Consider the following 16513-nt stretch of genomic DNA (forward strand, 5'->3'; position numbering starts at 1 on the left):
GATTTATCTTCATCACAATAATCCTACATCTACGTATAACCTTCCTACGTGCTCTTCCTATTTTTTTTAACACAATACACATGCAATCGATTATATTCATGTGCATATACTCATTCCTATAAACGTACACACGCATATCCTATCCCTATGAGCATCTTCGAAAGACTGAAGCGGCATATCATCTTGAGATTTACGAAGTCATCGTAAGCGCCTCGTCGTCGACGGAAACGTCTCCTCCCACTAGAAGTGTATTATTGAAAATCCTGAAATAAATTCAGTAATAATGCAAGCACCAGAACTTGAATCTTTTTTATTTGACTGGAAAATAGTAGGAGAGGCTCCTACTATGCTATACTATAATAGGTAATATTTACATGAAGAGGAGTAGTGTCCTCAAAGTAAGAAAAGAGCAAAATAAAGATAGTCTAGAGATTGTTTACAAGAGAAGTGATATAATCACTGAGATCAATAGACACTCTATATCTAAGCCAATTAAGATCAGCCTTAGTCCTATCAAGCCAAGAGTTATGTGTAGGATTGATCTGATTGAAGATATAATTGTTCCTCTCTTTCCAAATATTCCAGGCAGCAATAGTGAATATTTCAAAGAAAAGTCTATCAGAATAGCTTTCTTTTGCTCTGATTGTAGCTTCAATTATTGAGTTGTTGGTGTTGTAAGATATACCAATCTTGGCCCAGCAATGTTGACTGAACTGGCAACTAAAGATTAAGTTGTCAATGGTCTCTTCCTCTTGAGTTGTGCATAGAACACATGATTCTATGTCATCAATATGATAGTGTCTCCTTTTCAGCATGTTCCTTGTGTTCAGTCTGCCAGCTAGTAAGAACCACATGAAAACCTTCAGTTTCGTTTGTAGTTTTGATTTCCATATCCATTTGAATGGCTCTGGACAAGTAATGTGTCTATGGCAGTGCTTATAATATTTTTTAGTCGAATAGACAGGACCCCATGGGTATGACCACATGTCTTCATGGTGAGAGTGCAACATATTTGTAGGTTTTAAACTATTTATAGTTTGCAACTCTGTGAGTGCCTCAGGGGAAAGTGGCAGATGGAACAGCAAATTCAAATCCTCAGTGGCATAATCTGAGTGAACTGATATATCTTCATCCTTTGCATAAGAGAATAGGCATCCATAGTTTTCAGCCAGTACAAGATCATTCCAGTTATCATGCCACATGGAGACATGCTTGCCATTTTGAACTCCACATTTGGCTAGACCTCTGTAAATAGGCATTAATTTGATCAAAGATCTCCACCAGAAAGAGCCACACTTTGGGATAGCATGAGGGACAACATCTTCATAATATGATTCCCATAGTAATTTTACCCATTGAAGGTGTGCATGATTGTAAAACTTGTCCAAGAATTTCAAAAAAAACTTGATTATGTACTCTGCTGTTAATTACTACAAGGCCTCCTTTATCTTTAGGGCAGCATACTCTGTTCCAAGCAACCAAAAAATTACAGGACTCGCCATGTTCATTGTTTTTGTGCCATAAACATCTCCTTCTAATCTTGTCAAACATATTAAAGAACTTAACTGGCAGTTCCAAGGTGCAAGACACAAATGTAATCATTGAGGATACCATTGAATTTAAGAGGGTTATTTTCTGACCATGGCACATAAGAGCTGATGTATTAGAGATGCGACGTTGTACTCTATCCATTAATGGCATGGGATCATTCATGGATGGTTTTGTGGTACCCAGAGGTAGTCCAAGATAGGTAAATGGGAAGGATCCAACTGAGAATCCAAAAATACTTGCAAGCGAGGAAGCTTTCTCAGCAGAAATATTAATTGGTATAAGATTTGACTTCTGAAAATTTATCCGGAGCCCAGTGGATAAAGCAAAGTCATCCAATACTGCTTTGAGGTTAGCAAGTTGAGCATGGCAAGCTGCGATGATCAAAATTGTATCATCCGCGTATTGAATAATCGGATACGCTCCAGAACGATCAATTGGGAGCTGCAGTCTTCCCTCATTGTACTCGTTGTTGATAACATATTCCAGCACATCAGTAGCTATAGCAAATAAGAGAGGTGAAATTGGATCCCCCTGTCGTACGCCATGTTTGCAGCAAAAACTCTTCCCAGGAATACCATTTAGAAGAACCGAAGATTGACCATATGAAAGAATAGAGTTTACCCAGTGAATCCATTTAGAGTCAAATCCCAACTTTTCCAACATCGAAAGGATGACATCATGTTCGATCAGGTCAAAGGCTTTTTCAAAGTCTAATTTGAGAATGATCACTTCATTTCCAGATTGCTGACATTGGAAAATGTATTCAAAGGCCCAGGATAGACAATCATTGATCGTTCTACCTTTTATAAATCCATACTGATTTGAGTGTAGCAAAGATAGAATGACCTTTTGAAGACGATCCGCAAGAATTTTTGTGATGAGCTTTAGGCACCAGTTCAGCAGAGATATAGGCTGATAGTCATTTACCGAAGTAGGGTTCATCTTTTTTGGGATAAGAGTGATCAAAGAGGCATTCAAACAGTTCAGAGAAATGGATCCTTCCCAAAAGCCGGTGCATAAGTTATAGAAATCCAATGCAATCAAGTCCCAATAGTGCTTTAAGAAACAATCATTAAATCCATCTGGACCTGGAGCTCGATCTATTGGCATTTTGGCTACTACCTCATCAATCTCTCTTTTTTGAAAATGGTTGCGAGAGACCCTCAAGGTTTTCCACAGGTTGGATGAGATTGTCCAGATTGAACTTCATTTCATGATGAACAGATACACCCAGTCTTGCTTTGAATGCCTGGTAAATAACTTCAGATTTATCCTCATTATCCTCAACAAGAGATCTATCAGGGAGAGATAAGGATGCAACAGAGTTATGTCTGTGCCTTTCAGTAGCCAAACAATAGAATAGTTTTGTGTTTTCATCACCACCCTGAATGTATGTGATTGTGCAGCGTTTACGCCAGAATTGTTGTCGGTAAGATTTGAGACGAATGATGTGGGTTTTTAGTATTTTTCGTAAGTTCCGTTCATGTATGAATAAATGTATTTTCTCTTCAAGGCCATCCAAGTAAGCAAGAGTCAAATGACAATTATTAAGCAGCAACTAAAGTTTAGACAACCCTTTACTCCATCTTTTAAGAACTCGTCTAAGATTCCTAAATTTAGCCGAGAGGACAAGAGCAGCATTTGAAGAGTGAATGGGCATCTCCCAGGCTGCTTTAACAGTGTCTTTAAAACCAGGGTGCAGGGGCCAGTAGTTTTCAAAGCGAAAGATCTTTGATCGCGGAATACTAGATTGAACCGAAATTAGACATGGCGTGTGATATGAAACATGTCTTGGTAGAGCTTTGACAGTTGTATTAGGATATATAGATGTCCAGTGATTGGAAGTAAAGAACCAGTCAATTTTTTCCAACAGCGGAAAGGATTGCATATTACTCCAAGTGAAAGACGCACCCTATAATGGTAAATCCACGGGAGATTACGGTTTTCAGGCGATCGGATGAAGTTAAAGTCCCCCACTAGAAGCCAATTCTCCTCATCTCCAATCTGAAGATCATAAAGCCAGTTGACAAAATTCTCTTTCATTCCCCGCACACGGCCCGTAAATATTGACTACCGTCCAAACATCAGATGATATCGTGGATTTAAAGTTAAGACTTGAGCCCATTGCTGATGTTCAATCATAGACGCGGAGAAAATAGCGTTGTTCCAAATAACAATCATACCACCTGAGCTACCGATCGAGGGGACAAAATGGAACTTATCAAACCTAGGCGGGCAATATTTTCGAATATATGAATGATCAAAGTGCTCTCATTTAGTTTCTTGTATGCATATGATTGAGCAGCCCGAACTATTGATAGTGGATCGTAATGCATCATGCTTTTCATCAGAGCTGGTACCGCGTATGTTCCAACAAAGTAAATTCCATGATCGAAGTTGGGAGTTCATCAAGCTATGAAAAGAAAGATAATAGGTCTAGGCACAGAAGCAGAATAAAACAAAACTTGTCCAATGATAGAAAGGAAATATTTCGCGCCGAACTAAGAATTATTCGTGTCCACAACATGGACATGGACTTACTGCTCGTCATCATCCTTCCCCTTGGCAAGCATGCATTCATCAGTAAGCTCCTCAGGAGGAATGCCGCAGAGCCCAGTGCCAGCCTGCTGAATGTCTTTGATGATCATAGGGGGAGGCGGTGGAGCAGAGCTTCAACTAGCATCTTTATCAATAGATGATGGAGCAGGGTCAGAAATCACCATAGACGTTCTTGGTTTGATCAATGATTTACGACCACGAGCATCAGACGGCAGATCCAATTTGAAACCCATGTATTTATTACTTCGAGGACTGCGACGAACTTCAGTAGTGAAGAGAGGAGTAATGGACTTAGGCTTTCTGCCTCTTTTGCGTGATGAGGAGACATGAGAATCCAGAGACATAGCAGAATGTGTAAGATCAAAGCCCCTAGTGTTATCTGTAACTTGAGAATCATTGTCATCGTCTGGAAGTTCTGTGATAACTACTGACGAAGGAACTAGCTCAAACTGATTCGATGAAGAAGAGGTGTCCTCAAACCATAACTTTCTGGCCACTTTTCTAGTAGGAGCCACTGGGATCAAGTGAAAATCAACTTCTTCATATTGTGGGTTCCATACAATCAGATGTAGGGGCATTGGAGGGTTTTGAATTCCAAAAGGGCCACGAAGAATAGTTGGAATCTGCATGTTCATAATAACAGAGCGGGCAAGGTGGTACAAATCTGGCACTGTAGCATTATCGACAAAAATTTCAGCAGTCGCATGAGATCCTGTTGATCCAGTCAAAGTGATAGACAAGGTAATCGAGGTAGGGAGAGATATCATTTGACCAGAATCATCTGATGAGTCTAAGCTTTCCTCGTTGATATTATCATTCCAAGCTGACAGGGACTATCTATGATATTGTCAGAGAGTGTAATTCCATCAAAGAAGGAGACTCCCTGCTGCCTTAGGATAGCCTGGTAGTTTACCTGTCCTGCAGGAGGGAAGAAGAGTAGTGGAGCTTGTTGCTGGTCTGGAGTTACAGGTTCCTCATCATCTTGATTTCCACCATTAGCAGGACCAAAAACACCATTCTGTTGGAGCCAAATCTGAGGATGTGCTTGGAAGGCTTGCTCAGCTGTCATATGAGGACCATAAAGTGGATGAGGTTGATTGCCATCCCCCGGAGGTGGATCTTCCCCAGCTAGAGGAACCTGATGCGTATGAGCATTGCCACCAGCAGTGCACAATATGTAAACCGGCACAGTCCAAACCGGCGTTGTCCACCCATTTGCCTCATCACCAAACTATAAGGAACTAGGGAGGGGCTCATGACCCAAGTTTTAACAAGAATGCAGGAGGCAGATTCCCGAGGAGAAAACTGCTACTGCAACAAAAGACCTTCCAATGGCGCCAGAAATCAGCGTGTCGACGGCACCAGGAATCCTTCTGCTACGGCTACGCCTTAAGGAACTTCCTAGGCAAATATGCAAAGGATTTCCCCCGTGGCCTTGGAGCCTTGCGTTGGTGTTCCCTCGAAGCGGAAAGGGTGATGTAGCGCAGCGGTGGTAAGTATTTCCCTCAGTTTGAGAACCAAGGTATCGATCCAGTGAAGGAGTATCACAAGTGCGTGCACAAACACAAAAACTTGCTCCCAACGCTATGAAGGGGTTGTCAATCCCTTATAGATTGTTTGCCAAGTGAGAACTGAAAGCAACAAAGTAACAAAGCAAAGTAAAAGCGAAAGTGGAAATGATAGATGTGAATAGACCCGGGGGCCGTAGTGTTTACTAGTGGTTTATCTCATGAAAGCAAGTAGACGGTGGGTGAACAAATTGCTGTCGAGCAATTGATAGAACCGTGCAAAGTCGTGACGTCATCTATGGCAATGATTATATCTATAGGCATCACGTCCAAAACAAGTAGACCGATACTTTCTGCATCTACTACTATTACTCCACACGTCGACCGCTATCCAGCATGCATCTAGTGTATTAAGTCCAAAAGAACAGAGTAACGCCTTAAGCAAGATGACATGATGTAAATGGACAATCTCATATCTACGATAGAGCCCACCTTGTTACCCTTGATGGCAACTAAATGATGTGTGCCTTGCTGCCCCTACTGTCACTGGGAAAGGTCACCACACGGTAAGAACCCAAAACCAAGCACTTCTCCCGTTGCAAGAATCATAGATCTAGCTGGCCAAACAAAACCCAAGACTCGGAGAGACAAGGATATCAAATCATGCATATAAGAAATCAGCAAAGACTCAAATATATATCATAGATAATCTGATCACAAATCCACAATTCATCGGATCTCGACAAACACACCGCCAAAGAAGATTACGTCGGATAGATCTCCATGAAGATCATGGAGAACTTTGTATTGAAGATCCAAGAGAGAGAAGAAGCCATCTAGCTACTAACTACGGACTCTTAGGTCTGAAGTGAACTACTCATGAGTCATTGCAGGGGCGATGATGTTGATGTAGAAGCCCTCCAACTCCAAAGTCCCCTCCGGCAGGGCACCGGGAAGGGTCTCCAGATGAGATCTCGCGAAAACGGAAGCTTCCGGCGGCGGAAAAGTATTTTCGTGGATCCCTTGATTTTTTTCTGATTTTTAGGGAATATATAGGCGCAGGATCTAGGTCAGGGGCACCAGGGAGTCCACAAGCCTACCCACCACCGCCCCCTGGTGGCGGAGAGGGGGCTTGTCGGCTCCCTATAGCCCTCCTGGCTTGGCCCACAAGCCCCCTGATCTTCTTCCGTTCGGGAAAAAATCATTTCGGGGATTTTATTCCGTTTGGACTCCGTTCCAAAATCAGATCTGAAAAGAGCCAAAAACACAGAAAAAATAGGAACTGGCACTTGGCACTGAATTAATAAGTTAGTCCCAAAAAAGATATAAAAGGTACATAAAACATCCAAAGATGACAAGATAACAGCATGAAACCATCAAAAATTATAGATACGTTTGAGACGTAACACAAACCAGAGTATTAACTTTCCAAACTGAGAGACAACTTTTTGAACCCAGAAATTTGTTTGATAGTCTTGGGGAAAATCAAGCAACATAATCCAGCATTCAGAACCAAGCGATGGCATACGCATATTCAAACCTTCATCATGCTTAACGAAAGTAACTTCATTTTCTTCCCCTAGCAAATATGTGTGTCCAACTACCGCATCTCCGATTAAAACATTATTGAAACGGAAGAGACCTAGCCCCAATGCAGTGTCTTGAACATCTCTAACAAAATACCTATCATGGTTTAGGAGCCTTGCAACTTCTTGCCTGGCAACATGACGAAGATGGATCAGGATCGGTCTATTGGATTCAGCAATGGCGAAGTCGTCATTGCAGAGTGGCGGTGTAGCGCTGAGACCCATATCTGCGGTGACCTTGCGATGAGCTGGTCCTTGCTCGATGGAGAAGCCCAACTGGAGGAAAGCAAACGGATTACACATGAAGTTTTCCCTCACCAGCGATGGAGGCGGGGAAATCTCCAAGCTAGCAATGGTGAGGTCAACCGATGGGGAAGAAACACAAGGAGCTTTCTGTTGCGGAATATCAGAGGTATTTGCTTTTTGTTGCCAAACAACTATCCCAGAGGATCTCACCCTCCAACAACCGACGACAGACTGACCATACGAGAAACAGAATTGGCATCTCGGAGTTTTTTTGCAAAAACGATATGAGTGGCCCAATTGCAGGCATCTAGGGCAAAGAAGGTCATAGTTTGCACCCGAGATCAGGTTGTTGCACCGATATCATTTAAAACGCAGTTTTTTCTCAAGATATGCTTCACTGGCTAGAAAACCGGTAGCCAGAACAACCAGCAACGATATGACCTAGCTCGAAGCAGATAAAGCATCTAGGCCCATTGATACAAGAATTTTTGCAGTGCCCCGTGCTGAAACACGATGTGGATGCAAGTTTGAAATTACAAAGGACGCAAATAATATCTGATTTTGAATATCCCACAGAAACCAATTCACGTATGTCTTCCCAATGGATACGTGGCATATATGACGTGAGTTGACGAACTCTTCCTTTGAAAAACCTCATTGACGGAGGTGAATCTAACGCATTGAAAGATTTCATTTGAAAAAGTTCGAAAGCGCCAATTTTAACCGAAGAAGGTTCATCGACATAGCTTGGTGTCTTAGACAAGGAATCCAACTGTGAATCAATGTAGATTGAAGAGGAATTTGGTGTAAAAGAAGGATCCATATAAGCGAATGGAGGATGGTTGATCTGAGATCCCATCTCCTTAAAATTTTCCTTACTAAGAGACTTTAGCCATGATTTTGTGGCTCCATTGATCGAGTCGAGAGCACTTGTGGTCTGACAAGCCGAACCAGCCGCCACAGGAGGATGTTGATGCCCATGCACGCCATTAGAGATGAAAGCTGGAACATTACGTAGGTACTTTTGCTTTACATGGGATCTGCCTCGAGGAGAATTCCAGTACGGATCTAGAATACAACCAAATACCGAGTAGGAGATTGGAGTAGCTCAAAACAAATAGAATTTGCAACAAAAATCTGGAGCTGGAAAACCCACCAGAGAGTGAATGAAATGCCCCACACGATTTGATGCAACTGAGAATCTGGATCTATTCTCACTCAAAACTTGAACGCCCAACTTCTTAATATTACCACACAGATAGGAGCATAAAGCCATGGCAACATAATCCACATCCAGACGGAAGGAGGCGAATTCGAATGTCGCCGCCAATAAGAAAGCCGAAAAAGAAGGAGATCCATCGAAGTGGACTGGAGATTTGAAACGACGACGCACCTGTGCAGCCACCTTCTAGCCAGAGGAGAAATCCCATGTGATGAGAGAATCCATCCTAGTAATCTAGTAGGGAATTCCAAGGAGATCACCGGCGATGAGAGTGGGTAGGAGGTGCCGTGGGTGGAGGGGAGGGTGGTGGGAAGAGGAATCCATCCTCTAAAGATCCAGCCTGCTTCCAGAACTTGAACCTCGGTGGGTTTGGGATACCACTGTCGCTCTAACCATCCAACCATAGATTGGTTTGCTACCTATGCTTACTTAAACCTCCTAATATAACAACCCCCCCCCCTCCTAAAATCTTGTGGCGTTGGGCTAGGCAATTTTTCCTTCCAATCAAATCATGACAAGCCAACTCTTAGGTAGGTTTACATAGATGTAGCAAAGCTCTCTTCATCATGTGTGCGCTTTTAGGGAAGTTCTTCTTTGTTTTGTGTGAGGTTTGCAGGATTGGATTAACCCATGAAAGGAGTATATAGCGAAAAACTACCACATTATAGGCCAGTTGATGGGAAACGAGTAAAATTTCTTGGTTGACCCCAACAAATACACCTCAGGTGGAACAAAGATCCCAAAGGCAACAGCCCACAAGTCCATGCACATGCCTAAATCGTGAATCTGTGAGTCATCCAAATATGCACCCACACGGTCCGCCTCATTCATTGTCTGCTTTTTTAATCAGTCATCTCTTTGTTTCTCCAATTTTGAACTCGCCCGTTTGTTCATGTTGCTTGGCGACTCGTCTGCCGCCGCATGCCTGAAGCAAGAAGACGGCCGCAGATTAACGTTAAACTTGAGGTAATTAGATTATATTGTTGCATATTCTCTCTCTTTGTCTATGTTCTATCTGGCTTAATAGCCCATGACAATAGTGGTTGTTTTGCCAAGTCATCCAAAATAAGTTTTCCATGAACTTTGATTGATATAGTGTATGGAGCAGTATGTTTCAAAGGGAACTCTGCCACGAGATAATGATACAAACACATCAAGGACACCCATTAGACATAGGCAAAGTGCATCAAATGTCACTACAATTAAGCCTCCCGAAGCCTACTGTTCATACAGAAGTTAACTCAGGGGAGATTGAATCCAGATCATTGATGAGTATGGTCCTTGAGTTTAGTATATTGATAAAGTGCATAAGGCCTTCTTTTGCTACCTTTTCAAAAATTACAATGGGGGGGAATCTCGGACTGGTGCATTTGCAATTAACGGCTGGAACGGTTGGAACAAGAAAAATAGACTATATACTCATTGGGGTAAGGGTAATGTTATTAGCTTTGATAATGTAATAGTGAAAAGATAAGATGCTTTGATGAATAAAGTGTAGTCAATTCAGGTTGCTCTTGATAAGCAATCCGATCTTACATAAAAGCAAAATGGAATTCGGCTTACTGCTTTCATTGATTTGATGAGATACTTGTTGCATCAAGGCTTAACTTTTCAAGGCCATGACGAGTTAGAAGATTCAAAAAATAAGAAAAAATTTCGAGAGTTGATACATACTTTGGCAAACCAAAATAAAGCTATACAGAATGTAGTCTCACATGAACCAATGCCCAAATTTTCTGGCTCCGCCCGTATTGCACGTGTTGACCATAAAAAACTACCATTTTTTATTTTTTCATAAAACTACCACAAAAGTGGTATGCTGTTCCAAAAAAACCTAGTCGTTGAGCTGTTAGATTTTAAGTGTGTTTATGATATGTGGGGCCCGCTCGTCAGGTATATGTCTGCTAGGGGATGACGACGTGTGTGTTGACGGCCGTTATGTGACAGCCCAAGACCGACGTTCCAGAAGATTCCCCCTTCTTTTCCGTTTTCCTCGTGTGATTAGAATTATTCGTTGCATCGTCATGTAGTTGCATCATCGCATCATGCATGGCATCATGTCATCGGTGTTTTGTCGGTGTTGCTTGTTACTTCGTGTTGTTGGGTGTTAGTGTTTCGTGAGTGGCGTCGTTTGTTGGCGCGATGAGAGAGGGAGCGTGAGAGTCACCGCTAAACCCCGTTGCACCGCCGACCTAAACCTTCTCCCCTCCTCTCCCCTCCTAAGTTGTTTTGTGGTTTTTCTAAAGATTTCTAACTTTACCCCTCTTCCAAAATATTCGTCTTCTTTTAAAAAAAGTCCTTTTATTAAACGTAGGGGCAACCTTAGGTTTTAATTTTACTCTCTGTTTGTTTCATTTTAAAAACCCTCCCATTTTATTTTCCCTTTTAAAAGGCTTTTACTTATTCTTTGAATAAAGAGATTTTATTTAATTCTTTCGAAAGGGGTTAGTTTTATCTTCTTGTGAAAAGAGCTTATTTTAATTCTTTTTAAAAGGGTTGTGAGTTTAATTCTTTTTAAAAGGGTTTTGAATTTTTTTTAAAATTCTTTTAAGTAGGGTTTATTTTAATTCGTAAAAGGGGTAAAACATTTACTTTATTCTTTTTTTTTGTGTGTTAAAAAGCCTTTCTTTAATTATGAGTTCTGTTTTAAAAAGTAAAAAAAAAAACCTTTAGAGGAGATCCAGCCGGCCGAAGGCCAAGCCAGGCTTCCAACCCTAGCGAGAGAGGGGGAGCCTCTCGTTCCTCTGCCTCCCTCGCCCCGCCGCGCTCAGCCCCCTGCGTGCGCCGTCGACCTTAGCTGCAGGCGCCCCGCGCCCCGTGGCTCTCCTCTACGCGCCGCGCCTGCGCCCGCGCGCCGCCGTGCCGCCCTCGCCTTCCGCCGCGCCAGCCCCGCGTCGCCGGCCTCCCCTCCGCCGCCTCGCCCGCGCCGCGTGCAGTCCGTCCCGCGCGCCGTTCCCCGCAGCGTCCCGTCCGTCGCCGCGAGCCCTGTCAGCGCCCGCCGCCGCGGCCTCCCCGCAAAGGAGCTCGCCGGCCCCGAGCTGCCGCAGCTCCGCTGCCGGAGCTGTGCTAGCGCCAAGCTCGCCTCCCTCGGCCCGGGTCGCCTCCATGCTCTCTGCCATGGCCGGCCTGAGGGTCCCCGCGTGCCGCCGCCTCTGGCTCCGGTGGTCGCCGCCCTCGCCTGCGGACCTGCGCCGCCCCGTGGAGCCGCCTCCATCTCCCGGCTGGCCCGAGGTCCCGCCGGCGCCGTTTTGCCCGCTGCTGCAGTTTGCTGTTGCTGTCGCATGAGGTTTTGTGCTGCCGCTGCTGCACCGTGTTGCCGAGTTGTGGAGTTGTTGCTGCTGTGCTGTTGCTGTAAAGGTTAGCTAGGCTGCTGCTTGCCGTGACGCCGCTGCTGTTGCTGTTGCTGCGCTCGTGCCAAGCTGTGTCGCTGGCTGCTGGCGTTGATGCTTGCCTGTTGCTGTTAGACTGCTAGGCCGCTGTTGCGTTCTGCTATGCTGCTATTCCTGCTGCCGGGAGTACATGCGCGCGTTGTCTGCTGCCCTGCTTGCCTGCAGACGCTGATGCCGATTGTTGTTGCTGTTGTGTGCTGTAGCTAGCTGTTGGAGCTATGCCGTTTTGCGGTTGTTGATGTCGGGCGCTGCTGCTTGGAGTTGCGTGCGCCGCTGCCGAGTGCTCGCGAGCGGCTAGCTTAGCTGTTGTTGTCGCCCCGCGCTCATGCTGTTGTGCTGTCCTGTGTCGCTGGTGCTTTGCTATTGCAGTGGAGCTATTGAAGCTGTCGGCCGAGGCATGGTGCTGCTGTAGCCGCTTGCGTGCGTGCTGCCGGAAGCTTTGCTAACTTGTTGTGCGTTTTGCTGCTAGCTGGTCGTGTCATAGCTTGCTGCCGTCGCTGTCGTAGCTGCTATAGTCGTGTCGCCGCTGTCCCTGGTTGCCGTCGCCGCGTGCACCATCCCCGCCGCCGTGGAATCAACAAGTTCGTCGCGAGTACCACGACGCCCTCAACGACCCCGGAAATGAGTTCGTCTTCCTCGACGTCGCCGAAGACCCGTGAACGACTACCGACGCCGAAGACCATCTGCCGATGCCGAGTGAACGACTACCGTCGACGAGACCGTGTACCACTACTTCAACTACCGGCGCGTGTACGACTACTTCCACGATGACCACGACGTCCGCTTCGACCGAACCCCTCCGATTCGCACGCGTCGAAGGTATATCGATGGGACATGTCGTGTACCGTGTGCTAGTGTTGTACGGATGTGTGTGTTGTACAAGTCGAATGCATATATGCACCGTTTGTTTGCACCGTTTATTTGCCGTGCAGGTCATCTTCCTTTTCGTCGAGCCCTCGACACATGGGAACCCGAGATATGGGAACACCCCATCTTTATTTTCCGTTTTCGCACGCGTTCGTATACGTCGGCACCGGTTTCTCCTCGAGTTATCGGGATAGGAACATTGCCATGGCATCGTTTCCGATTTGCCGCCATGGTTTCCTCTCGCTCGCCATGGCGACACCATGTTTATTTCCCTCCTTGTCGTGATGTCTGAGCCCGCAAGCATAACGCATTCATGGCATATATATTTTGTGTTGCTTGTTCTAGTGCCGTAGCTCCGTTCAAAGTCCGACGTGCTGTCGACTAGGTTGTCATGTAGGTTCATCGCTTCACCCGCGCCATGTTAACAACAGTTAATATTGCCGTGATAATTAACGGGAGTTAATCAAATATTTAGACGTGGAGTTTCGTCGATATGCAACCCGTTGCATATCGAGCTTCATTTAATGTGTAGTGTATGTGTGAGGTGTTTTGCCATGCCATCCCTTGCTTCTTTGAACTGATCATGCATCATATTAGGGTGTGCATCATGTCTTGCTCTGTGGTGGTGAATACTTGTGTTGATGTTTGTTTCTGGTTTGCCCGTCTCGATAGAGTTCCGCAAGCGTGTCGGAATGTGAGGACCCGTTCGACTACGTTGGTTTGCCGACTTCTCCGAGTTGTCCTTCTTCCAAGCGGGATCTCAGGCAAGATGATCATTTCCCCAGATACCATTACTATCATTGCCATGCTAGTTATTTCGGTGCTATCGTTTATGTCTCGTTGCCTACCACTTGTTAAATATCAGCCTCTCAACAATGCCATGAAAACATTCAACCTGTTCAACCTAGCAAACCACTGATTGGCTATGTTACTGCTTGCTTAACCCTGTTGATAGCGTTGCTAGTTGCAGGTGCAGATGCTTCCATGTGAAAGCATGGGTTTCTTGATATATCACCATATTAAATGCTATCTATTTTAATGCACCTATATACTTGGTAAAAGGTGGAAGGCTCAGCCTTTCTAGCCTGGTGTTTTGTTCCACCTTTGCCCCCCTTAGTTTCCGTCTACTGGTGTTATGTTCTATATTTGAGCGCTCCTCACACGATCGGGGTTGTTATGGGGACCCCCTTGATAATTCGTTTTTGATTAAGACTGGTCTGGCAAGGCCCAACTTTGGTACTACATTTGCCTAAACACCTAATAAAATTGCATAGGGACTTTCCGGACCCCGAGGATAATTTAATCAACCCCCGGGCCAGTGCTCCCTATGAGTGTTGGTCCAAATTGGCAGACTACGGGGCCACCGCGGGGCAACCCGAGGTTTGGTACTCCTAGTGTGACCCATCCGTCGTGTCCTGAGAACGAGGTACGCGACTCCTATCGGGATCGTCGACACGTCGGGCGGCCTTGCTGGATTAGTTTTACCTTTGACGAGATATCTTGTGCATCGGGATTCCGGTGATGCTTTGGGTAATCTCAGAGTTGAGGTTTTCCACTAGGGAATCCGACGAGATCGCGAGCTTCGTGGTTGAGGATTTCTATGCGGCTTGTGGTAATTTGTGATGGACTAGTTGGAGCACCCCTGCAGGGTTAAATCTTTCGGAAAGCCGTGCCCGCGGTTATGTGGCAACGTGGAAACTTTGTTTAACACTGGTTCTAGATAACTTGAAGTTAACTTAATTAAAACATGCCAACTGTGTGCGTAACCGTGACTGTCTCTTTCGTGAGTTCCTTCTCCGATCGAGGACACGGTGGGGTTATGACTGACGTAGGTAGGTGTTCAGGATCATTCATTCGGTCATCTGTAGTTCACGCCCGCTATGCGTAGTTCTTCCCCCTCTTACTTCTGGTACTCGTAAGTTAGCCACAATATATGTGCTTAGCCGCTGCTGCAACCTCACCACTTAACCATGCCTCACCCATTAAGCTTTGCTAGTCTTGATACCTTTGGAAATGAGATTGCTGAGTCCCGTGTGGCTCACAGATTACTACAACACCAGTTGCAGGTACAGGTAAAGGTTACTTGCCGCGAGCGCGTTGATTGTTCATTTGGAGTTGCTTCTTCTTCTTCTTCTTCATCGATCTAGGATGGGTTCCAGGCCGGCAGCCTGGGATAGCAAGGATGGATGTCGTTCTTCTTTTGTCATTATTTTCGTCTGTGGTCGGACCCTGCTCTTACTCTTGATGATTATATAATGTACTGATGTGACTCTGATGTAGCTTGTGGCGAGTGTAAGCCAATTCTATGTATCTCTTCTTTTCAGTACATGTACTTGTAACGATATCCATTCTTGCGACACGACGAGATGCGCTTCTATCCCTGACGAGGCCCTCGTGCCAAATTGAGGATAGGATCGCATCTTGGGCGTGACAAGTTGGTATCAGAGCAAGGACCGACCTAGCAGCCCCCTTGATTGATCGAACTTGGCTGAGTCGAGTCTAGTGAAAAACTATTTGAGTCTAGTTATATATCGGAGAGTAGGATTCTTTTTCTCCTCTTCTATGCTCTGGTGAGGAATCTTGACGTAATAATTTATTCTACTCCTCTTCCCACTCAAAATATTTTTAGGATCACTCGGATATTTTTGAGATCTATATGATGCCGATGTGACGGAGTTCTGTCTTGGTGCCTCCTGTCTGACTTGATCTTCTTCTGGGGAGTTGAGCTCCAGGGGATTCTCGAGCACATCGTTATCATTCAGATTTCTTAGTATCTCAGAACGAAGGATGTTCGTAATTGCTTCAATACTAGTAGTGGCGAGATAACCCCGATGTCCCCAGTACTGGTGCAGATTGTTCCGGAGTACTGCCATACTTTGTATCGTGGTGATCACGAGGGTCTGTTGCAGATGAAGGTCCGAGATTCGGGTCGTGTGTTGACGGATGTGATACAGGTGACGGGTTAGTATAGGAGTTGTGTGATTATTACTCCTTGTATCCGTGTACCAGATTGCATGACCAGATATTTCGGGAATTCATAGGTGGGAATTCAAGTAGTTTCTTATAGGACATTCTTCCAACAAATAAATGATGTTAGGTTGGGGTTCGACATCTAGTGGATTCGTTTGTTCACGGTCGACTTACAGCGGTACACGTTGTGTCTTAAAGAGTCCTTGTAGCTTGCTACGACTCGGGGATGCTTCGTATGTCGGGTGCACTGCCTTGCACTTGATGACTACTGAAAAATCGTGCCCGTGCGATCCTGTCCACGAAAATATCGGACGAAATCTTTCTCATGAGTTTGTTCTGGCTTGTTTCATAAGCCTCACCCTTTGTTTTGTTGGAATGTGGTAATTCGTGTTGCTTCAATGTCAAGTGGTGATTTCAGATCTTTCCTAATCTGTGTTCTCATATTTTTATATGAGAATGCAAATCCCTTTGCTTAATCAGTTCTCTTGTTAATTCTTGTCAACCGGAGTCGTCATGTCAATTCCATTCAACCGGTGTGTTTCTATCCAAGTGTAATCAATCCTCTCCAATTTTGCAAGATCATTCTCTCTTTATTCCGGAGTTCATCTCATCTGT

Source organism: Hordeum vulgare, chromosome 7H, assembly GCF_904849725.1.
Source record: "Hordeum vulgare subsp. vulgare chromosome 7H, MorexV3_pseudomolecules_assembly, whole genome shotgun sequence".
Classification (NCBI taxonomy): Eukaryota; Viridiplantae; Streptophyta; class Magnoliopsida; order Poales; family Poaceae; genus Hordeum; species Hordeum vulgare.